This window comes from Dendropsophus ebraccatus, chromosome 5 (assembly GCF_027789765.1).
Source record: "Dendropsophus ebraccatus isolate aDenEbr1 chromosome 5, aDenEbr1.pat, whole genome shotgun sequence".
In the NCBI taxonomy this organism is placed as follows: Eukaryota; Metazoa; Chordata; class Amphibia; order Anura; family Hylidae; genus Dendropsophus; species Dendropsophus ebraccatus.
The window spans coordinates 14,551,771-14,557,770 of NC_091458.1; positions in this window are offsets into that span (position 1 = coordinate 14,551,771).

Consider the following 6,000-nt stretch of genomic DNA (forward strand, 5'->3'; position numbering starts at 1 on the left):
CTGCTGGCTGTGAGGAGGGTTTCACAGCCGCAGCGAGGCCTCCGGAGAGTCTCAAACAACAAAGGACGGTGCGGCCTGTGTAATCGGCTGTGGGTGACCCGGCGGTCACCTTCTGCGCCTGCGCGCCACATGACGCTCCCGCACGCGGAAGACGGCGGGGGATGTGGACACGCACGTCACCGACGTCAAGGAGGCCTCAAAACAGGGAGCGGCGGCCGGGACATATGACGTGCCCAAGGGGGCGGGGTCAACGGCGCTGTAATGGGTGGGGCTATGTGGCGCTTCAGGGACCAAGCCCCGCCCAGTGGCGCTAGAAGATACTCAGCAAAGTTACAATTTCAGGCAAAGCCACCTCATGAAACAGAAAAACAATTACAGGTATGCAGAGAGATATAGGCGGGTTACGCACACCTATAAAGATTGACAAATGATTATTGGGGGTGACAGTGTCACTTTAAGGAGCAATTACTTTAAAATGAAAGACAGAAATATGTTTCTCTGTTGTATGATGTCGCCTCTTCTCATCTGACTCAGTCAGTCTCCTGAAAGGGAAAGTCCTGCAAAAAAAAAATTCTTTCAAATCAACTGGTGCCAAAAAATGCCAGAGATTTATAATTTAATACAGTACTATTAAAAAAAAATTTCCAGTCTTCCAGTACTTATCAGCTGCTGTATGTCTAGCAGGAAGTGGTGTATTCTTTCCAGTCTGACACATAGTAAACAATGAGATCCATGTTTTTCCTGGATATGACATCCATGTACATCTGTGATCTGTGCAAACCACGGATTTAAACTAGTACTCTACAAATTTAACTAGTCCGTGAACAACACGGACACGAATGCAAAATAGAGGTGGCTAGCGGACTACATGCACGGAGCAGGAAAAACACTGAACATGTGAAGGCAGCCTTACTCCGTGATCTGGGAAGCATGGTCCGGATCTGCATCAGAAACTTTTTATAAAAAATAAAGTTAACTAGTTTGCTTTGATCCACACTTTTCACGGACGTCATGGATCACATGGTGATGTCACTTCCTGGATAACATGGTGATGTCACTTCCTGGATAACATGGTGATGTCACTTCCTGGATAGAATGGTGATGTCACTTCCTGGATCACATGCTGATGTCACTTCCTGGATAACATGGTGTTGTCACTTCCTGGATAACATGGTGATGTCACTTCCTGGATAGAATGGTGATGTCACTTCCTGGATAACATGGTGTTGTCACTTCCTGGATAACATGGTGATGTCACTTCCTGGATAACATGGTGATTTTTTACACTTTTTATGTCCCCTAGGGCACTTTTACATTACTACATTAGATCAGTTACACTGATCCCTGCTATGCCATAGCATAGCAGGGATCAGTGTTATCTGTGATCTTGTGATACAGCCTGACTGTGGCCTGTGCCAGACTCCATCAGAAGAGTGAAAACCTGACTGCACGGAGGAAGGTAAGAGCATGCAGTCAGGCCATGCGATCAGGACCCTCGCAGACACACTGCGGGGATCCCGATCGGAAAGTGACCGGAGATGCTCCTGTCACTTACACTTAAATGCCTCAACGGTTGCGGTGCAGTAGCAGCCGGTCCTCACCCACTATGGGGCGGGCTCAGCTCATGAGTCCGCTCCATAGCCCGGGACTGAGCCAGGGCGTACATTTACGCCCTCCTGTGTTAAGGCCCAGGCAGTGGGGGCGTAAATGTATGCCCACAGTCGTTAAGGGGTTAAAGAAATGATCAGCCAATGATGGTTGCCTTTATTACACGGAGTGATAACCAGTGGAATCTGCCTGATTTGGACGATTATTGCTCTGTGTAATACAGGCTTCGCTCTGGCTGTCCAGGCCTGATGGGAATTGCAGTTTTGCAACAGCTGGAGGGCGGAAGGTTCCCTGGTGTAATAGGGCCCTAAGTCCATTCTTCTATCAATCTAAAGGTGTCACGTGTCGCACTCTGGGATGATGGATGCATTTCCGCACCATCACCACTTGGTGTCTCACTCTCCTGTGCCTGCTGGCTCATTCCTCCCTGCCGCACCTGCACCCGCACACTGTACTCCCCTTACAAAGCCCAGTGCCAGTGGGTCCGGGGGTGGGTAACGCCGCTCCTGGCCACCGTGACAAGTGCCTATCCAATAAACACCAACTAGCCCCCTGCTGTTACCACCTAGCTGCCCCCGGTATGGGAGACTTCAGGGGATTTACTGCAGTGACCCCCCCCCCCCCCAGGGTGAAGCCATCATCTGTACAACCTTCATAAACTCTGAAGAAGTGACGGAAACATTTGGCATTCTCTGTCAAAATAGAACATTTTCACTCTTTCTTTTGTCCCCAGCCGTATCGTGTTTTCTCAATAAAAGCGGGAAAAAAAAAGAGAAAAATCTGGAGCCCTGTCTGCTAATCATTTAGCGTCCGGCAAGGTGAGATCCAATAAGGATCTGCTTCCTGGGCAATAAAACTGGTAACGTTCAGGGGGGATGTCACCCAAATGGAATGTCGTAAATCCACAGCAACACTTTTCCGCTTGTCTGCAGGTACCGAGACATCCAGCTGTTTCTGACATTCACGGCCGCTCAGCCAACAAAGCGTCCGAGTGTGGCTTACCGTGTGGATATAGGAGTTAGGGGGCGCGCTGACACAGGTGATGGCAAACGGTGCACAAACGTTGCATCATGGCTAATGCAAGAAGATTAAAAGCATATATATATATATACTATGATGCCGCTCAAGTCCCACCAAAGGCTATATATGTATATATATATATATATATATATATATATATATATATATATATCTGTGCATAACAGCAAGCCCCATGAACCATGCAGATAAATAGGAAAGGCTTCGGAGCATGCTTAGCTGACCTGTACAGAGGTCATTCTACCGGGAGGGGGACACTGGGTTGTGAGCAACAGCTATAGTGTGTACCCCTGTTATCTATATATTGGTGTCATCTGTCACTGTACTCCTGTTTGTGTTATCTCTATACTGGTGTCATCTGTCACTGTACTCCTGTCTGTGTTATCTATATACTGGTGTCATCTGTCACTGTACTCCTGTCTGTGTTATCTATATACTGGTGTCACCTGTCACTGTACTCCTGTCTATGTTATCTATATACTGGTGTCACCTGTCACTGTACTCCTGTCTGTTATCTATATACTGGTGTCACCTGTCACTGTACTCCTGTCTGTTATCTATATACTGGTGTCACCTGTCACTAAACTCCTGTCTATGTTATCTATATACTGGTGTCACCTGTCACTGTACTCCTGTCTATGTTATCTATATACTGGTATCACCTGTCACTGTACTCCTGTCTGTTATCTATATACTGGTGTCACCTGTCACTGTACTCCTGTCTGTTATCTATATACTGGTATCACCTGTCACTGTACTCCTGTCTATGTTATCTATATACTGGTATCACCTGTCACTGTACTCCTGTCTATGTTATCTATATGCTGGTATCACCTGTCACTGTACTCCTGTCTGTGTTCTCTATATACTGGTGTCACTGCCCTCCTGTGTTATCTATATATTGGTGTCACTGTACTCCTGTCTGTGTTATCTATATACTGGTATCACCTGTCACTGTACTCCTGTCTATGTTATCTATATGCTGGTATCACCTGTCACTAAACTCCTGTCTGTGTTCTCTATATACTGGTGTCACTGCCCTCCTGTGTTATCTATATATTGGTGTCACTGTACTCCCGCCTGTGTTATCTATACGCTGGTGTCACCTGTCACTGTACTCCTGTCTATGTTATCTATATACTGGTGTCACTTTACTCCTGTCTGTGTTATCTATATACTGGTGTCACCTATCACTGTACTCCTGTCTGAGTTATCTATATACTGGTGTCACTGTATTCCTGTCTGCGTTATCTATATACTGGTGTCACTGTACTCCTGTCTGGGTTATCTATATACTGGTGTCACTGTACTGCTGTCTGTATTATCTATATACTGGTGTCATGTACTAATAGAAGAGTCTGTTTTCTAGTATGTATCTAGTCCAGAAAATCTTATAGTGGTGGCCTAGCTGTTCAGAATTCTGGGAAAGCTGGGTGACCCCCTATGGGAATCACTGTAATGGCTGACAACTCCATGAATTATATACGGGGATTGTCGGGGGAAAGCTCCTCAGTGTGACACATATATACCAGTCTTGGCGCGGACCCAGAGCGGCTGTGCGAGTGTTTATGACAGTGAAGCTCTCATGGCTGCGGCCCTAAGCCCGGCCACATTACTCCGCGCTCCGGGAGCCGCCGATTTACGACTCTACAGATTGAGAAAAAGTGGGATCAGTGTGGTGAAAAGGTGGAGACCCTGGAAAGATCATTATACTCCGCCGTGTGATTCCACCGCCATCTGGATGGAGATTATAAACCTGAGAGCGTCGAAAGAAGCCACAACGGCCGCACACTGACCGACCTGCCATATATACAGTATAGGCTCCATCTATACAGTATACAGCGGCCGCAGACTGACCACCCTGCCATATATACAGTATAGGCTCCATCTATAGAAGCCACAACGGCCGCACACTGACCGACCTGCCATATATACAGTATAGGCTCCATCTATAGAAGCCACAACGGCCGCACACTGACCGCCCTGCCATATATACAGTATAGGCTCCATCTATACAGGATACAGCAGCCGCACACTGACCGTCCTGCCATATATACAGTATAGGCTCCATCTATACAGGATACAGCAGCCGCACACTGACCGCCCTGCCATATATACAGTATAGGCTCCATCTATACAGGATACAGCAGCCGCACACTGACCGCCTTGCCATATATACAGTATAGGCTCCCATCTATACAGGATACAGCGTCCGCACACTGACCGCCCTGCCATATATACAGTATAGGCTTCATCTATACAGGATACAGCGTCCGCACACTGACCGCCCTGCCATATATACAGTAAAGGCTCCATCTATACAGTATACAGCGTCCGCACACTGACCGCCCTGCCATATATACAGTATAGGCTCCCATCTATACAGTATACAGCGGCCGCTTACTGACCGTCCTGCCATATATACAGTATAGGCTCCATCTATACAGGATACAGCGGCCGCTTACTGACCGTCCTGCCATATATACAGTATAGGCTCCATCTATAGAAGCCACACCAGCCGCACACTGACCGCCCTGCTATATATACAGTATAGGCTCCATCTATACAGGATACAGCGGCCGCACACTGACCGCCCTGCTATATATACAGTATAGGCTCCATCTATAGAAGCCACACCAGCCGCACACTGACCGCCCTGCTATATATACAGTATAGGCTCCATCTATACAGGATACAGCGGCCGCACACTGACCGCCCTGCCATATATACAGTATAGGCTCCCATCTATACAGTATACAGCATCCGCACACTGACCGCCCTGCCATATATACAGTATAGGCTCCATCTATACAGGATACAACGTCCGCCCACTGACCGCCCTGCTATATATACAGTATAGGCTTCATCTATACAGGATACAGCGGCCGCACACTGACCGCCCTGCTATATATACAGTATAGGCTCCCATCTATACAGTATACAGCGCCCGCTTACTGACCGTCCTGCCATATATACAGTATAGGCTCCATCTATACAGGTTACAGTGGCCGCACACTGACCGTCCTGCCATATATACAGTATAGGCTCCATCTATACAGGATACAGCGTCCGCACACTGACCGCCCTGCCATATATACAGTATAGGCTTCATCTATACAGGATACAGCGTCCGCACACTGACCGCCCTGCCATATATACAGTAAAGGCTCCATCTATACAGTATACAGCGTCCGCACACTGACCGCCCTGCCATATATACAGTATAGGCTCCCATCTATACAGTATACAGCGGCCGCTTACTGACCGTCCTGCCATATATACAGTATAGGCTCCATCTATACAGGATACAGCGGCCGCTTACTGACCGTCCTGCCATATATACAGTATAGGCTC